This window comes from Penaeus japonicus, unplaced genomic scaffold (genome assembly GCF_977035675.1).
Source record: "Penaeus japonicus unplaced genomic scaffold, GWHDUDI00000001_assembly GWHDUDI00000038, whole genome shotgun sequence".
Taxonomy (NCBI): domain Eukaryota; kingdom Metazoa; phylum Arthropoda; class Malacostraca; order Decapoda; family Penaeidae; genus Penaeus; species Penaeus japonicus.
The window spans coordinates 14,778,459-14,798,458 of NW_028234440.1; the positions used below are offsets into that span (position 1 = coordinate 14,778,459).

General features: G+C 44.0%; 1 protein-coding gene across 3 annotated transcripts in view; it reads left to right on the plus strand.

The window, feature by feature from the left end:
- Nucleotides 1-20,000, plus strand: part of Cen (cerebellar degeneration-related protein 2-like) — a 182,067-nt gene that overhangs the window by 102,057 nt on the left and 60,010 nt on the right. The window contains exons 1-2 of one of the 3 annotated variants that reach the window (XM_043025848.2): nt 8,631-8,659; nt 19,629-20,000. The exon at nt 19,629-20,000 is cut by the window's right edge and continues 877 nt beyond it. The exons of the other annotated variants lie outside the window; for them this stretch is intronic. The gene's annotated coding sequence lies outside the window, so the exon portion shown is untranslated. Of the gene's footprint in view, nt 1-8,630; nt 8,660-19,628 lie in introns of those variants that run through there. 3 annotated transcript variants of the gene reach the window in all.

Consider the following 20,000-nt stretch of genomic DNA (forward strand, 5'->3'; position numbering starts at 1 on the left):
TCCTCTCTCATTCTCTTCCTCTCTCAACTCTCCTGCTTCTTCTTCGCATCTCTCTCTCTCATCCTCTTTCCATTCCTTCCTCTTCTCTCTCCTTCCTCTTCTCTCCTCTTCCTCTTCTCTCTCATTCTCTCTCCTCGCCACTTCTCTCTCTCTCTCCTCCTCGATCTCCCTCTCTCTCTCTTCTCCTCACCTCTCTCATATCTCCAACCTCTCCCTCCTCTTCTCTCCCTTCTCTCTCCTCACTCTCTCCCTCTCTCTCTCATCATCTTCTCTCTCTCCCTGGGGAATAGGAGAGGGGATGGGAATGGAGGGTAGGGTAGGGAGGGGGGGAGGGTGGTGGTTGAGTTGCAGGTGACATTAAAGAGGTGTGGTTCGTAGTCATGGCGGCCATTAATTTAACGGCCCCCCGCAGGTCTTTATGGCGTGGCTATATGTCCACTGTTGCCATAAACGTAGAGCTTGTGTCTACACATGACCCGGACATGTGCGTATCTAGGACGTATATTCTTGCGTGTGCACATGGCCTCTTGGTGTACATGTTCATGCGTATACGTGTGCGTGTGCGATTGCGTCTGGAATTGTGTGCGTACTTGTGCTGGCGCGCGCATGTGGTTGATTATTTGAGCCTAATGTCATTACTCGCCGGAAACTCTTAAATATTTTATGTCTGTTTTCTCTTTCTCTCGCTCTCTTTTTTGTTTGTTTTTGTTACTTGAGAAGAAATCTTCACTTCCTTTGCCTCAGCATTTTAATAAGCCCTTCGTTCTGTGATCAGCCGAGTCGCGAGGTTAGTTCCCTTTGAGATGCAAATTAATACGTGTGCGCACGCATCAAAACACGCACATGTACACACATTCTGAATTTCTCACATGGCGCGCGCCGCACACAACAACAAACCCAACACACTGCAACACCACACCACAATAACAACGCACACACACACACACACACACACACACACACACACACACACTCATGCGCACACACACATGTACACACTGCGGACATTGATTCAGATTTTCTTGCTCGATTTAATCTCGAACACGACAATAAACTCTACGGCCATACTACCCGCATTCCATAACACTTCCAAAATGTCGAATGTTCTATCGTGACTGCAGGACGACCTTCATGTTGATTAATGGATAATATGATGGACCTTCGTAACATCAATTATTTAGGAAGTTAATTTAAGTGGAAAAAGAATCCGTATGAGATCTATGAGGTGTGCAGTATTATGTTGTGCTTTACGCTGTTCACTTCTCATGGAACTCCAGGCACATTATATTGCTTGTGGAAGTCGTGTTTTCTGGAAGATGCTCAGGATTTGGCGGTCAAAGTCCCTCGGTCACAGCATGCGGTGGCGGTGCATAATGTTGCCTAATGATGCTATCTCTGTAATTAACATCCCAGCCCGGTCAGTTGCACGTGTACACATTCGCTGGTATACACGCGCACATACACATACATAAGCAGGAACATTCACTCAGATGCAGCAAGGAATAAGCGCACACATGCAGGGACATGCAGGTACAGGGACACGTATTTCTGCAGGAATCAGGCATACACGGACACGCACGTACGCGCGCGCGCGCACACACATACACACACACACACACACACACACACACACACACACACACACACACACACACACACACACACACACACACACACACACACACACACACACACACACACACACACACACACACACACACACACACACACACACACACACACACACACACACACACACACACACACATACACCAAAAAAAAAAGAAAAAAAAATCTCAGACACTTTTTATCTGAACCATTTTCTCCAAGGATTCCGCGCAAATGTGTTTCTCAAATTACAGAAATCGTATCCTGAAGTATTTCCAGAGCCTTGGCCTCAACACCTGAAGGCATATATATCTCACTTTAGTTTTGTTCTTTTGGGGAAGACAAATGATATAAAAAAAAAGTTCAGTTGGTGTATTGAGGCGTGTACGTCTTTTGTTTTTGTTCTCTTTCTTATTTATTTTTTTTAGGAGGGGACCTTGTCATACATCTGTGTAAGTTATTCCTGTCTCTTCTTCATTAAGTTGATTACGTACATATATTTTGTTTTTTTGCCTCCGTCTTTCAGCAAGATGAATACCTTTGATTACCTCGCGTTCTTACACGACGGTTATTTTGATCCAAACTGATGTAAAAAAGGGACTTTATTTTCCAGCAGTTTCCAATTACTCTAAATTAACCCTTGATTTAATACTTCCTTTTCTCCTTCCAGGTGAGTGTCCACAGCCCGCAGTCAGGCAGCTGGAGGTAGGGATTGTGGTTGTTCAATTTGCATTTGTAGTGGAGAGCTTGTATGGGTTTGTGTGTTTGTGTATCTGGATGTATGTGATTTTTATTTTTATTTTACACTACGAGTATCGATATGTATAGGGTACGTGCATATATACAAATATGTGTCATTTCAACAAGATATGGTCAATAATCATTTCCGGAGGTTGGAAACGCAATAAATACACACTTTCAGGCAAATACATACCCAAAAATATTCACTCAGGCACAAAAATAGTATCATACATAAATAGATAACCCAGAGACAAGAAAAATCTACCCCCCCCCAAAAAAAAAAAAAAAAAAAAAAAAAGATCAGTCTCATATATCCAACACAAGACAACGCTAAAGACCTTGAAAGTCGCTCTGCCCGATGTCAGTCCAGAGGGATAATCGCCTAATGAAGACGCATGGATAATCGGCAACGGAGATTGGAGGCGTCCAGGCAGATCTTGGGCGGTGGATGTGCACAGGCGTGTGTGTGTGTGTGTGGGTGTGCGTCTGCCTGTCTGTCTGTCTGTCTGTCTGTCTGTCTGTCTTTTATGTATGTATTTTTCCGATGATATTCGGGTGTATAAAACTGATATGAGGTGTACGTGTGACCGAACACACACAGACACACACAGACACACACACACACACACACACACACACAAACACACACACACACACACACACACACACACACACACACACACACACACACACACACACACACACACACACACACACACACACACACACACACACACACGGTAATTTCCGGTTCAAGGACTAGGTGATGGCAACCAGGCGTTTTTGCATGTTTTTGATGTTGCATTTCTGACTTCCTCATTAAAAAAGTCTCAATGATCTCTATCCCTTTCTCTGCCTCCCCCCCTTCCCCCTCATCCTCCTCCTCTCCTCCTCTTCTTCTTCCTCTTCTTCTTCCTCTTCTCTATCTTCTCATTCTCCTCTCCTCCTGACCTCTTCTTTCCTGCCTCCTCCTCCTCCCTCCTCCTCCACTTCCTCCTCCTATCCCCCCTCTCTGGCACTCACTCTCGCTGCCTGTCTCAGGTGATCCATATGCTTATTAGTAATGCAGACACACACGTGTTTATTTATTCATCAGTATCTATTTATCTATCTTCCTCCCTCTTCTTCCTCTTCATCTCCTCTCTTTCTCTCTTCCACTTCTCCCTCTCCACATCTCTCTTCTCGCCCCTCTTCTGTCACTCACTCATCAGCTGCCTATCTACATCTATAGTGATCTTATATGCTTATAATACATAATGCGTGTGCTGTGTACATGTGGTGTGTAAATTTTATATATATATATATATATATATATATATAGTTATATATTATATAATATATATAAATTATATACATCTTATATAATAATATATTTTATGCATATTTATAAATATATATATATATATATATATATATATCATATATGGTTCTCTCTTCCCTCCTCTCTCTCTCTCTCTCACTTCTCACTCTCTCTTCACTCTCTCTTCTATCATCTCACTCCTCTCTCTCTCTCTCATATCTATTATATATATAATATTAATGCATATATATATATCACTATATATATATCTATATATATATTATATAAATGGTTGTGTGTGTGTGTGTGAGTGTGTGTGGTAGTGTGTTGTGTGTGTGTGTGTTGTGTGTGTTGTGTGTATATTTATGCATATATATATATATAATATATAATATATAAAATATATAATATATATATAATATAAATTTTCATAAATAAAGTATATAATGTATGTATAATATATAATATAAATATTATATATATATATATTATTAAATGTAGATATTTATAAATATATAATTTTATTTATTTTATATACATAGTAAATTCTACATATCATATATATATATATATATAAGTAATATATATATTATATATATATATATAATATATATATATATTTATATATATATTAATAAATATATTATATATATATATATATATCTATATGTCATCTTATTATATATAATATATAAAATAATATATAATATATAAATAATCTATATATTTATATATATCAATATTTATATATCAATATATTTATATATATTATTTATATATATAAATATTATATATCTAATATCATATATAATATAAATATATATCTATATAATAATATATAAATATATTTATATTATAATATATAAAAATAAAATATATTATATCTTATCTATATCGATTAAATATATATACTTATGTATATGTATATATGTAAAGTATATTATATATATATGATATATATGTATATAGATATATGATATATATATATATATATATGTATATATATGTAATAAATATGTATATATCATTTAAATATAACATATATATTTATAATTATTATAAGAATATATAGTATATATATGTATATATATAAATAAAAATATGTTTTTTTATTATAAAGTATATATATGTTATATATATATATGTAACCATAATGACTATATGTTTAATATATATTATATTTATATGTATGAAACTAAAATTTAAATATACCTATATATATATCAATCTATTTTATATAATATAATTTTATATAATATAATATAAATAAAAAAACAAAATATAATTATCTAAACGTATATATAATGACTCATACACATACTATGACACATACTTACAGACACCAACTACTACACTCACCACTTACAAAACACAGCTACACACACATAAACTCCCACATACCACACACATACACACACACAGACACACACATCACACACACATACACTTACACCATACACACACCACACACACACCACTTACACTCACCAAACCACACAACACACACAAACATCACCAGTACACACACCGACACCACCGTCACATATATATATAAACACCAAACTGCCACACAGAACATACGCACAAACAACATACAACACACATAAAAACACACATACACACTAACACAATACACACCACACCACTACACACACCTCACATTACGACACACATGACACACAAACATTCACCCACACATACACATACACACACACACACATCCACACACACTCACACTACCACACACACCACCATACTCCCCCAACCCACATACAAACACAAACACACTCACGACACAAACACTCAGACACAACCCACATACACACACACAACTCAAGCACACAAAAATACACACACTCACAGAAACATACACACAGACACACATACACACCAATACCACACCGACACACACATACATACACTATTACACACTCATACACACACACATACACACACACACCTACACACACACATAACACTACACATACATACACTTACTCACACACATACCACAAACACAAACAACACCACACACACCACACTCACACAAACATCCACACACAAACACACACACCGTCAAAAAACATACCTACACATACATACACACATAAACACACAGCCACTCACACACACATACCACCCACAAACACATACACCAACCACACACAAACACTCACACACACACACACCACATACGTACTCACCACACACACACCATACACATCCACCAACCACATACGACAACACAACCATTTCACATCCACACACACACAACATACACAACTCCCACACACACACAAAAACTCAAACATACAAACACACACATACACACACAAACACACACACATACCACCAACAGTCACCCACACTATACACGATAATACACACACAATCTGAACACACCCACACTCTATACACACATACACACACCTACACACACACAACACAAACTCAACACTACCCTCACACTCTAAATAACACGACACACATACACACCCCGACATTTACACACACACATACACACAAACACACACATCACACACACACATAACACAAACAACACAAATACACACACATACATACACTCATACACACCATACACACACATCCACACACATACACATAAACCACACACACACTACACACACAGCTGACATCACACCATACACACACATGACACAGACTCACACACTACGACGTCACACATACATCGTCACTCAAAAGCACACACACACACACACACACACACGTCCCCACTACACATCACACATCACATACCATACGACAGTACACAACAGCAACAGCATGACACATACACACACACATACACTCACACACCCACTCACACACACCACAACACACACACAGCACTCAACACACACGACACCTACACACACAAAACACATACATACTCATACACTACACAAACACACACACACACATCTAACATACTCTCTCACACAAACACACACACATACACCACACACAACTTGACACCTCACACACACACACACACACACACACACACTCTCACACCATACCACACCACACACCCTACCACATCCACACACACAAACACACACTCAACACACACACACATAACACACACACACACAGTACACAAGCACTCACAACAATACCTCACACACCATTACACATACACACACACACACACACATACACCAACACACACATACACAACACTTCTCCAATACACCAGTACCACACACACAGCCCATACACACACACCACATACCCAATCCACACACACATCACATAACTCTCTACACAAGATACACACCCACAACACCCTACACAATAACACACAGACAACGAGACCACACACTCAGTACACAAATATAGATTAAAGGTTTGGGGGGGGGACATTCACTCAAGACCCCGTCCATGAACCCTCGAACCTCCCAAACCTTTCCAAACAAAAACCGAACTATCTCTCTCTCGCGAGCTCCGCGATCGCGCTCGCGCTCTCTCCGATCTCTCTCTCGCGCTCTCACTATCTCTTCTTCCCTCTACCACCCCTCTACCTACTCCCTCGAAAGTAGACCTTACAACCGCAGCATGTCAGCAAATAGGTATGAGGCGTGTCTCTTGTTCTTGGTCTTCTTTCAATAGTGTGCTAGTCAACTTACAACGCACTGCACCCTTTGTTTAGTGCGTTACAAAAGAATCTCAAGTTGTTTCGGCCGGACGAAGAAAATAGAGGGAAAAAGTTCTTTCTCCCTCTCTCCACTTCTTTCCCATGTCTCCTCCTCTCCCTTTCTCCCTCTCTCCCTCCCTCTATTTCCCATGTCTCCCCCTGCCCCTCTCTCTCCCCCTCTCCCTCTCCCCTCCTCCCCCTTAGGGAAGATGTCTCCTTGTCCCGCAAAGATCACAGGATAAACGAGCAGTTCTTTGATGTCGCAGTGTTGCATTTCTTGCTCGTTTTTGCATGACTTGATCAACTTTATTTGTCCGGAAGGATCGTTCGTCAGATTTAGATTTCATGGCGATGGTCTGTTAATGAAAAAAAAAGAAAAAAAAAATGCGAGAAATGTTTTCATTTGAAACGCCAAATGAGCAAATCACGTTGAGATTGAAACGCAATTTATAGGAAAATCTTTTCACTTGGAGTTCGCGTATGTCTTCCCGTCTTTCGCCGTCGTTGCACTCTATCCGTTGCGCACTGTACACCATTCCGTATCTTTTATTAAGTCACGGCAGTTGGGGAAGTAAGTGGTTCACTTGAATTTGAATTTGGAGGCGCGGGGCAGTGCATGGCGCCGCGTAATAGTGTCATGAGTCACCATGACAGCACGTACGCAAACACATGTCTGCTTGCTTGTCTTTTTGCTTGCCTGCCTGCCTGCCTGCGCGTGTGTTTGTGTGTGTGTGGACTTTCTCTTTTATGTTTTGGTAAACTAAACGACCGGAACGAACCCCCACCTCCCACCCCCCTCCTCATCCCCCTTCTCCCTCCTCCCTTCTACCCCTTCCCCCCTCTCTCCCAGAAAGTGATGGAATGGGTTTCCTCTTTCGCCGTTCTCCCTTCTCTCTCCTCTTCCCCTCTTCTTGTCCCCTCCCTCTTTCCCTTCGCCCTCCTTCCACATTTCCTCTTACTCCTCTTTCTCCATTCCCGCTTCCTCTCTCTCTCTCTCTCTCTCTCTTCCGCTTCCCCTCTTTCCTCTTCCACTTCCACCTCCCCTTTCCCCATTCCCCCATTTCCCATTTCTCTCTTCCCCCTCTCCCCTATCCTCATCCCCCTCAACCCCTCTCCCCTATCCCCTTTCCCCTTTCCCCCTCAACCCTCTCCCCTCTTCCCTATCCTCCTCCCCCCTCAACCCTCCCCCTCTCCCCTATCCCCTTTCCCCCTCTTCCCTCTCCCCCTTAACCCTCTCCCCCTTAACCCTCTCCCCTCTTCCTCTCCCCCCCCCCCCTTCCGCGCGTGAGAGGGCGGGCGGGCAGCGCGGGCGGGAGGCATTTCAGTTGTTCTTCAGCCGCCGCGCGAGAAGGGTGGGTGTTCGCGCGCTCTCGTTCGCTTTTCTTGACGCGCTTCTCGAGTGAAGAACGCCCGGGTTTTTTTATATATATATATTTGTTGATCGTTAATTTTCAGATATCTTTGATCTTTCTGTCTGATGTTGATTAGTGTTCGGAAGAATGTGATGCATTTATTTATTCGGTTTGTTCTTGTATCATGACGTGTGTTTGTGTCGAAGAACTGTGGGCAGAATTATACAGTATTGATAAACTGTTTTTTAAAATATACTGATGGACTCTGATTTATTTTTTATTTATCAGTATTATATTTTATTGCCAATCTGTGCTTTCTCCCGTTAATCGAAACGTCCGCGTTTTCTTTCTCCGTTGGTGAACATTCAAAAGTGCGTGAACGATTTGATGACAATTCTAACATAATGGAACTTGAAGTGAACTTTATTCAAAGAGCAGATCGATTGCAGTGCACACGTGTAAGTTGAGAACGGAGCTTCGAAATATCTGATTCGGTCGAACTGCTGATTCGAATGAATATCCAGCCATCTGTATCGACATAGGCCTATCTGTTGAGTGTGTGTTGATGTTAATGGATGTGAAGGACATGTATTTTAGATTCAATATGTATGTTTTATTATTATTATTGTTATTATTATTATTATTATTATTATTATTATTATTATTATTATTATTATTGGTGTTCTTGTTGCTGGTATAATGAAGCCTGTTTTTCCCTACTTTTTTTACAAATTGTTTCATGCGCCCATATATCTATCATTCTATCTAATATATATATATATATATATATATATGTATAATATTTATGATATATATACAAATATATATATATATATATATATATATGTATAATATTTATGATATATATACAAATATGTATATATAATATATATACATATATGTATGCGTTTATATATATATTACATATATATATATATATATATATATATATATATATATATATATATATATATATATAATGTGTGTGTGTGGGGGGTGAGTGTGAGAGTGAGTGTGAGAGTGAGTGTGAGTGTGAGTGTGAGTGTGAGTGTGAGTGTGAGTGTGAGTGTGAGTGTGAGTGTGAGTGTGTGTGTGTGTGTGTGTGTGTGTGTGTGTGTGTGAGAGAGAGAGAGAGAGAGAGAGAGAGAGAGAGAGAGAGAGAGAGAGAGAGAGAGAGAGAGAGAGAGAGAGATGTATATGATTCTTTTCCCTACTTCTCGTGATTATCAATACGTACTTTTGATTACATTTCTTTACGTAAATCCTCAACATTTCGTCAGTAAAGGGAACAGATAGGGGCAGGCGAGGCAGTATAAAGTTCAGTCCCCTCGATAAGCTATCTCTCTTATCGCGAATTGAGTTTTTTCAAAAAAGAAAGTATTAGACCTCACGCCCCTCCTCCTCCTCCCACGCCCACCTCCCCTCCGCATCAACCAAAGAACCAAAGAACAAGGCTTTTCCGATGCCAATTACTTGCAAGTCTCCGGGTTGGCTTATCACGCCTTATCAGTGTGATATACCCTTCCCTCCCCCCTCCCCCCCATCCCCTTCCCCTTCCCCCCTCTCACCCTTATGTCAAGTACACGAGTAGCCGTTTCGACACATATTTGTCACTGAGGTTGCTATCAGGGTAGAATAAGGCAGTGTGGTTGATTGGTTGGTTGGTTGAAGGTTGAAAGCTCCAGGAAAGCAATATCGTGTTGGGGATTTTTTTTTTTCTTTACTTTTATTTTTCGTTTTTTTTGTGTGTGTGATTTTGTGTTCTGTCGTTCCTTGGTAATGATTAAAGACTGGTTGAGCATTTTATTTTCCTCTTTGATTTCGATTTCTCTCTTTTTTTCTTTCTTTCTTTCTCTCTCCCTCTCTCTCTCGTTCTTTCTTCTTTCCTTCTTTCATCTCCCCCTCCCATTCCCTCAGAGATAACACCCTATCTGTCCCTTATCACTCGCCTCCATCTCCTCCAATCAATAACATACCATCAACTAGTCAAGACAGGGCGCCAGACACACAAATAGACTTTCAGACACACACACACACACACACACACACACACACACACACACACACACACACACACACACACACACACACACACACACACACACACAGGCAGACAGGGCGCCAGACAGTCAAATAGACTGGCAGACAGACAGACAGACAGACAGGGCGCCAGACAGTCAAATAGACTGGCAGACAGACAGACAGACACAGACAGACAGGAGAAAGAGAAAGAGACAGTATATTTTGTCTCATCCTTAACTGCCCTAACGACATTTGCTCCAATCATTTTATTTTGGGTCCTGGTCGTGTTATCACTTCAGATTGGTAATCTTTTGATCCATTTAATCAAATCAATTAAAGGGAGAGGATGGGGGGGGAGGGGGAGGAGGGAGGATAAATACATGGGATGTAGAGGATAGGGCGGAGATCCCTGCTATTAAGTCCTTTAAGGATAAGGACAATAAAGTTAATACATGGAGTGTTAATTGATAAACGATATTAAGGCTGATTAAAAATCGTATTTACTTTGATCCCTCAAAGTAGCTAATTTGTTTTATATACTTAGAATGTATATAGGTATAGGAGACAGGCCTGTTTTGCTTCTACCTTAACGTAAAGAATAAACCTAAAACATATTTTCTTGGTATTAGAATAATAGTGTCATTGAGGGTAATATATTGGTTTTCTCTGATGATCACGTTATATTAATTATGTTAATTATTTTTTTTTTCTTTTCACTTTGTAGTAATTATGATTTAATTGAGGTCCATTCTATTAAGAAAAACACGTATCATGATTAGTCTTGGTTCTGCCTAATGACTCGTTTGATTTTTATGATGAAGAGCGTGATGTCTGTCGTGCAGTAGTTGTTAGTGTGTGCCTGGGAATAGTCTCGGCCTTTTTCATGATTGGTGAGAGACAGAGACAGAGACAGAGACAGAGACATAGATATAGAGAGACAAAGCCACACAGAGAGACACCAAGAGAGACAGAGCTACACAGAGAGACACCAAGAGAGACAGAGCTACACAGAGAGACACCAAGAGAGACAGAGCCACACACACAGAGGCTGACACAGAGGCTGACACAGAGACTGACACAGAGACTGACACAGAGGCTGACACAGAGACTTAATACATAGACAGAAACAGAGAGACACAGAAAGACACAGAGGAGCGAGGAAGGGAGGAGAGAGAGATAACGATAGAGAAACGGACAGATTACGTTACACCCAAAGCAAACTCGCTGCCGCCACCAACCATTCCATTCAACCACCCCTTTCAACTCTGCCTTTACTCGCTGGATACAAATGCTTTTACTCATAAACTGTTGCTCAAAGGTGCCTTGCAGATGAAGGAACGAAGTGCAATATGCTTGTTGCTTGAGAGTGCTTTGGTAAGGACAGGGCGCGGCATTGATCCGACTGAACGTTGTTGTCTGTTGCTTTTGATTCGTGTAAGTGCCCGAGACAGGTAAGAGAGAGAGGAGGAAGAAGAGAAGGCAAAGGAGAAGTAAAGGTGAAGAAGAAGAAGAAGGAGGAAGAAGAAGAAGAAGAAGGAGAAGGAGAAGGAGAAGGAGAAGGAGAAGGAGAAGGAGAAGGAGGAGGAAGAGGAAGGTTGAGAGAGAGGAAAAAGGAAATGAAAAAAAGTAGTCATGGCAATGAAGTTGGTTGATGTTTAGTTCCTCGCAGTGTGGCGCCGCCAAGGGTGTGTTGAGGTTACGCTGACCCCCGCCCCCCTTACGCCACCCCCCCTTTCCTCCTTTTCCTTCTTCTTGTACTCCTCCTCTTCCTCCTCCTTCTCTTCCTTCTCCTCCTCCCCTCTAACCTCCTCCTCCTTTTCCTTCTCTTTCACTTCCTCCTCCTCTTTCACTTCCTCCTCCTCTTCCTCCTCCTCCTCCTCCTCCTCCTCCTCCTCCTCCTCCTCCTCCTCCTCCTCCTCCTCCTCCTCCTTCTTTTCTCCTCCTCCTCCTCCTCCCCTTCCCTCCCCATTTAACCTTCCCTCTCCCCTCCCCATCTAACCTCCCCCCCTCCCCTATCACACATAAACCCGAAATAGAATACCACTTCCTCAAAGAAAAAAAATGTTAAGCCTCCGCTCACCCCCCCCAAAAAAAAAAAAAAAAAAAAAAAAAAAAAAAAATCCAGCGCCATGGGAAGCGCGGGAAGACTAGACAAAAAGTAATGAACATCCGAACACGTGAACCGACTCGAACAACTCCTCAGAGCCAAGGAGGAATCGGGAAACGACCGATGGCTATTAATAGACTGATTACGGAGGGAAACGTAAACAAGGAGGGTGTTTACGCGAGCGCCCTCTGTCGGGGGCGGGCGGGGGACGAGCGCCGGCGCGGGCGGTTGGCGGGCGGTGGTTGTCGTTGGCAGTGGGAAGGGGAAGGGGTGGTTCTGTGTTGGTAATGGGGAATGGTGGCAGGGGGAGTTTTGTTGTTGAGTTGTTGTTTATTCTGGAGAGAGAGAGAGGGAGGAAGAAAGGAAGGAAGGAAGGAAGGAAGGAAGGAAGAGAGAGAGAGAGAGAGAGCGAGAGGGGGAGGGAGGGAGGGAGGGAGATAGAGATAGAGATAGAGATAGAGATAGAGAGAGAAAATGAAAGAGAAAGAGATAGAGAGAGAGAAAGCAACAAACAGAAAGGCCATGATAGCATAATTGATTCAGCAGAGAAATGGAAAAACAGCAATCCCCCAATTTGGCACAACCCCCCCCCCACCCCCACCCCGAAACAAGAGACGAAACTCCATTGAAAAGCAAAGGGTGGGAAAGGTAGATGACGCGGCCCTCCCGCGGGCGCCGGGTACAATCGCTACCGCTAGAATGGCCGCGATCGGGGTTAACACGCCCGCGATTTACTACAAATAGGTAGCGGGGGTCGAGCTAAACTGCGGACCCCCCTTCCGCCCCCTCCCCCTCCCCCTCCCCCACCACCACCACAATCCACCTTCTTTTCTCTTCATTTTCGCTGCTTTCGTCTCCCGCTGGGGATTCTTTTTTCTGTATTTCTTCTCGGTTCTCTCTTCCCTTTTACTCTTTCCTTCTACTCTTCTCCTATTCCCCCTCCAATCCTTCTTACTCCTTTTCTCTCCTCTCCTTTTTCCCCCGTTTCCTATTTCCCCCTTTTCTTATTTCCCCGTTTTCCCATTTGTCGCTTTTCACTTCCTTCTTTCATTCTTCTTTCCTTCGGTTTTCCCTCTCTTCTTCTCTTCCTTTTTTCATATAATTCCTTTATTTATTTCCCCTTTCCTTTCTCCCTTTATCCTTCATTTCTTCCGACTCTTCTTTCCTTCTTCCTCTTCCCTTGTTTCTTTCCTCCTTCCGCCTTCCTTCTACCTTTTCCTCCTTTCCCTTCTTTCCTTTCTCCCCTCCCCCTTCCCCCCTTCCTCGATGCTCATCCTCCTCTTTTCTCATTCGTATGTCCTCTTCTCTTTCTCATTCCTTCCCTCTCCCTCCTCCGTTCCCCATTCCCTTGTCCTTTCCTCATTCCTTCCCCCTCCCTCCGTTCCTCATTCCTTTCCCCTCCCTCCTCCGTTTCCCATTCCTTCCCCCTCCCTCCTCCGTTCCCCATTCCCTTGTCCTTTCCTCATTCCTTCCCCCTCCCTCCGTTCCTCATTCCCTTGTCCCTTCCTCATTCCTTCCCCCTCCCTCCTCCTTTCCTCATTCCCTTGTCCCTTCCTCATTCCTTTCCCCTCCCTCCTCCGTTCCCCATTCCCTTGTCCCTTCCTCATTCCTTCCCTCTCCCTTCTCCGTTTCCCATTCCTTCCCTCTCCCTCCTCCGTTCCCCATTCCCTTGTCCCTTCCTCATTCCTTTCCTAATCGCAGGAAACGACAGGTGATTCCTCGGTACATATCCTGACGAAGGCGCCGCCCCTTGAGGAACAGCTGGAGGACGCGGGAGCCTCGTTTCCTCTCACGGGACGAGCGAGGGAGTGATGGGCGGGCAGTGAGGGGCGTAGGGTTGTGAGGGAATAGGAACTTGAATGGGGAGGAGGAGGAGGACTGGGGGAGGGCGAGGGAGAGGGGGGGAATGGTAGGAGGTGGGTGAGGGAAGGAGGATTTGTGGGTGTGGGGAAGGGAGAAGGAGGAAGAGGAAAATGAAGAGGAGGAAGTAGAAGATTAAGATGAATAGGAGGATGAAGAGGAAGAAGAAGAAGAGGAGGAGGAGGGTGGTGGTACTGGTGCATGGGGATAGGGGGAGAGGAGTAGTGATAGGAAGGAAGGAATTGGGTGAGAAGAAGAAGAAATCGCAGAAATGTGGAGGAGATAAAGAAGAATTAGAAGAGGGAGAAACTGGACGAAGATACCTGGACGGAGGAGAGGGAGGCGGAGGAAAGAGGAGCAGCGAGTTCATCGGCCAGAATCGTAACAACCTAAATCCGGGATATTTTTTCTTTCTTTCCCTCCCTTCCCCTCTCCCTCTCCTCCCCCCTTCCCCCTTCCCCGCTTTTTCTCCTTTCCTGCATTTCGTATAATTTCTTGCCTTGCACCTGGAATTACGAGTCTCTTTAAGTCGCCGCCGCCGCCGCCGCCGCTGTCATGTTGCGCGTCAACGTAATCTTGCAAAAATGGGAGGTTGAAGCGCGAGTGAGCGGCGGGGGAGGGGGGGGGCTGCTATACAGGAAGGGGTAGGGGGGAGGGGATAAAGAGGATAGGGGTGGAGGGAGAGAGAGAGAGAGAGAAAGAGAAAGAGAAAGAGAGAGAGAGAGAGAGAGAGAGAGAGAGAGAGAGAGAAAGAGAAAGAGAAAGAGAGAGGGGGGGGAGTGAGGGAAGGGGAAGGAAGTAGGAGAGAAGTAAGAAGAGTAGGAGGAGGCGAGAGGGGGGAAATAAGGGAGTAGAAAGGGAAACGAGGGAGGAATTCACGTATGGGGGATAGGAGTAGGGAGAACAAGGAGAGCGAGGGAGGAAGGGAGAATAGGAGAAGGAGAAGTGGGAGGGAGAATGAGAGGATCTAGAAAGGGAGTAAGGAAGTCATCTGGAATGCTTATTCTGCTGTCTTGTGGGGGGCGTGGGGGGGGGGCTTTGGATATGGCCTGTGCTTCTCTGCCTATCCCTCCTTCATCTCTCTCCCTGTCGTGTGTATGTCTAGCCATCTGTCATTCTATCCATCCATCTGTCTCTCTGCCGATCCTTTCATCTACCCATCTTATAATATCTCTCTCTCTTTATCTCTCTCTCTCTCTTTATCTCTCTCTCTCTCTTTATCTCTCTCTCTCTCTCTCTCTCTCTCTCTCTCTCTCTCTCTCTCTCTCTCTCTCTCTCTCTCTCTCTCTCTCAGCCAAGCCCCATCGCGATGGTCCTGAGCAGACGGCCGGCTTCGAGCTGCGCTTCGTCAGCGCCAATCCGCGCTTGGCGGTCGCTTGGTTCCTGCATCTGATTCTCATGGGTGTGACCTATTAGCTAATGGAGCGCCTTTTTTCTCTTCCTTTCTTGTTTCGTCTTCGTCGTCGTCGCTTTTTCCTCCTCTCTGCCTCATTTCCTCATTTCCCTCCTGCTTCATCTCCTTTTCCTCCTTCTCCTTCATTTCTTCTTTTTCCTCCCCCCTCCTCCCTCCCTCCCCCCTCCCCCCTCCCACCTGACGCAACAGGTGAAGAACGTCCGGCACCCTGGCCAGCGTGTTGGGGAACATTGCGTGTTTAACATTCCAGTGGGCGCTCTGCTTAATGGGGTGGGGGTAGAGGGGGTTGTTTGGGGTGGGGGTGGGGGTAGGGAGGGAGAGGGGGTTGTTTGGGGGTGGGGGTGGGGGTAGGGAGGGAGAGGGGGTTGTTTGAGGTGGAAAAAAGGGGTGTTATTCTTCTACCCCCCTCTTACCCCTGTGGCAAAGGGGTCATGCTCTTCAAAGTTGGCAGATAGGGGGTGGGGTGGGAAGAGAGGGGAGGGGAGGGGATGAAATAGGGAGGAAGTGTGTTGTTGTATGTAGCACGTGTCAGGATTTTTGTAAATTTGTTTCCGTCTCTGTTTTTTTTTCCAACATTGTGTGTTCGTGTTTAGATTATTTTGTTTCTTTGATTTTCTTGTATGTGGCCACATGCGTGCGCGTATATGTACGTACATGCGTGTGAGCGCGTGTGTATGTGTACTCACGCAGTGCAGCCTTGCCATTAAGAGTCAACGTACTGGAGATCATTAAGGTACTAAAGCGCGCCGCTGATTGGCTGGTTTAGCTTTCAGTGTAGTGTCCTGATTGGCTATTCCAGGGATACAGGGATTACGTACACACAGGATGTTTAGGAGAGGGGAAGGAGGGGAAGCAGAGGGGGAGGAGGAGGAAGAAAAAAAAGAAGGAGAAAGAGTAGGTGAAAAGAAGGATGATGGTGGTGATGTAGAGAAAGGGGAGGAATTTTAATAGAAATTTGGAGAGAAAACAAAAATATATGAAAATTCAACAATATTTACCAGTTTACATATTATTAAGAAAAGACATGCTTGTATAACGACAAAAAAATTAAACTAATGTATTAAAAAAAAAAAAAAAAGCACAAAACAAAGAACTAAGACAAGATCCGTTAACCGAAGTAGAATAAAGGAAATCTTGTTGTGACAAATACATGATCGTTGTGAAAGAGAATGAATTATTCCGCAATACAAAATGTGCAATTGATAGGAGAGAGAGAGAGAAAGAGAAAGAGAGAGAGAAAGAGAAAGAGAGAGACAGAGACAGAGAACACGGAATATGAGCGGCAAAAATGGCAGACATTAAGAGGCCCGATTATCTGACGATTAATTGCCTTTTTTCGGCGGTTGAGATCGACCCTCGGTTTGTTGTTGTTGATGGCGTTGTTTTCAGGGGCACACGTGACAGGGCGTTAGGGGAAGGAAGGTGGGAAGAGGAAGAGGAAGAAAAATTAGTAGTAATAGGAAGAGGAGGAGGAAGTAGATATAGGTAGATCATCAGGAAGGGGAGTAGAGGTAGAGGAGGGAGGAGGGGGGAGGGATAGAGGGGTTCCAGTAGATTTGAGGAAGAAGGGGGAGGGGCGGAGGAAGGGGGAGAAGAGGTTCAGATAGACAAGAGAATGGGAGGAGGGAGAGAGGGGAAGGTTATACATAGATCAGGGAAGAAGGGGGAAGGGGAGGGGGTGTGAGGGGGGTGAAGGAGGGGGACGAGGGATTCCAATAGCTCGAAAGGAGGGGAGGGAGGAGTGCGATGGAGAGAGAGAGAGGTGGGGGTCACATAGAGCACGGAAAGAGGGGGGGGGGGGGGCTTCACATAGATCATCGCTGCCATTATCATGGTCCCCGACGGTCAGCGCGGTCGTGTTGCGAGGCCGCGCTGGGCCACTGTGTGTTTGTTGGTATTTACGAGGGTTATTTGAGTCTCTCGCTTCTCTCGTCTCTCTCTCTCTCTCTCTCTCTCTCTCTCTATATATATATATATATATATATATATATATATATATATATATAGATAGATAGATAGATATATTATATATCCTCCTCTCTCTCTCTCTGGCTCTCTCTCTCTCTCTCTCTCTCTCTCTCTCTCTCTCTCTCTCTCTCTCCCCCTCCCCTCCCCTCTCTCTCTCCCCTCTCTCTCTTCTCTCTCTCTCTCTCTCCTCTCTCTCTCTCTCTCTCTCTCTCTCTCTCTCTCTCTCTCTCTCTCTCTCTCTCTCTCTCTCTCTCTCTCTCTCTCTCTCTCTCTCCCTCTCTCTCTCCCTCTCTCTCTCTCCCTCTCCCTCTCTCCCTCCTTCTATCCTTATCTCTTTTTCTTTCTATCTCGTATTGTATTTTGAAATTTATTTGTACCTATTCATATCGGAGTGTGGTGTTGGAATTTCACCATTTGCACGAAATACACAACTTGCAGAGAGAGAGAGAGAGAGAGAGAGAGAGAGAGAGAGAGAGAGAGAGAGAGAGAGAGAGAGAGAGACGCAAGGCAATGTGGAATCTAAGCTGATTGAATTTTGTTGCAATTCATCGTTGGCATAGTTAAGTTTATGAGGGAGAGAGGGGGTAAGAGGAGGAGAGACGGAGTAGAAACGAAATGGGACGAGCAAGAGACAGAGAAATATAGATATAAAGAAAACTAGAGAGTGAGTGAGATAGATAGAGAGAGAAAGAGAGAGAGAGATTGAGTGAGTCAAAAGATAGGGAAAGAAAAATAAACAAAGATAAAGCAGAAAAAATCCAGATAACGGACATGCATAACGAAAAGAATAACACACTAAGCAGATCTGACGCAAGTCCTCGCCTGCATGACCTAGCCTACGGAGGGGGGTGGGGAGAGGAGGGAAGGGGGGGAAGGAGGAGAGGAGGGAAGGGGGGAAGGAGGAGAGGAGGAGAAGAGCGAAGGGAGAGAGAAGGAGAGGAAGGAAGGTTGAGAGGGTGAGAGGATGAGAGGAGGGAAGGAGGAGAGGAGGGAAGGGAGAAAGGAGGAGATGAGGGAAGGAAGAGAGGGGAGAAGAGCGAAGGGGGAGAGGAGGAGGAGAGGAGCGAAGGGGGAAAGGGGGAAGGATGAGAAGCGGGAGGGGCTAGCTGGGATTAGGGTGAATGAAAAGGAAAGAAGAGCAGGAGGAAGGAATGCTGGTAAAGTTCGTTGAAGTATGACTCACCTACTTAGCATGCTGTTTGTGACTCACGTTGCGTAATGGGATGCTGAGGGAGTGACTGCGTCGAGGAGGAGGAGGAGAGATAAGAAGGAAAAAGGAGGAAGGAGAGATAACTTTGTCTTATTATATTATGATATTCATCGGCGTCTTTAATTAAACGTTATTAATGTTATAGAAGTTGCAGTTACCAATCCCGTTATTTATATCATCGCTTTCACTATATTTAAAACGCTTTTTGTATGACCTACAAGTACAGCGAACCCGTTTATTTGGTGCGCATTTTCCCACTTCTTTTGTTTCCGGAAACAAGACGAAGGCGACATCGTTGCGTAACTGGCAATACATGTTTTTCTTCTTCTTTTCATATGTGCTTAATCCTTTCAACAAAATTCAATACCTGAATAATGCGTCCTTCCAGATAATCACAGTGCGAAAGTGATTAAAATAGTGAGTCAATGTGACCGAACTTTCACAAGAACAAGACCAAGAAAAGGAAACCATTTCTCGGGCCGGAGTATGAAGACACTTCGGAAACGCAAGGAATCTTTCAGGTTGGGGTCACGTGACCTGGCCTGAAGACGGAGGAATTGCAGAGAACTCTTCATTCAGAAAAGGAACAAGGGGAAAAGAGGAGAAGAGAAGGAAGGAAGCAGGAGGGAAGGAGAAGAGTGAGAAAGAGAGAGGGATGGTCAGTCATCTGCCTGGCATCCTCTCCTAAAGGAGTTTCCGAGAGGAGAGAGAGAGAGAGGAAAGGAGGAAAGAGAGATTGGTGTCGAAGGAGGAAGTGATA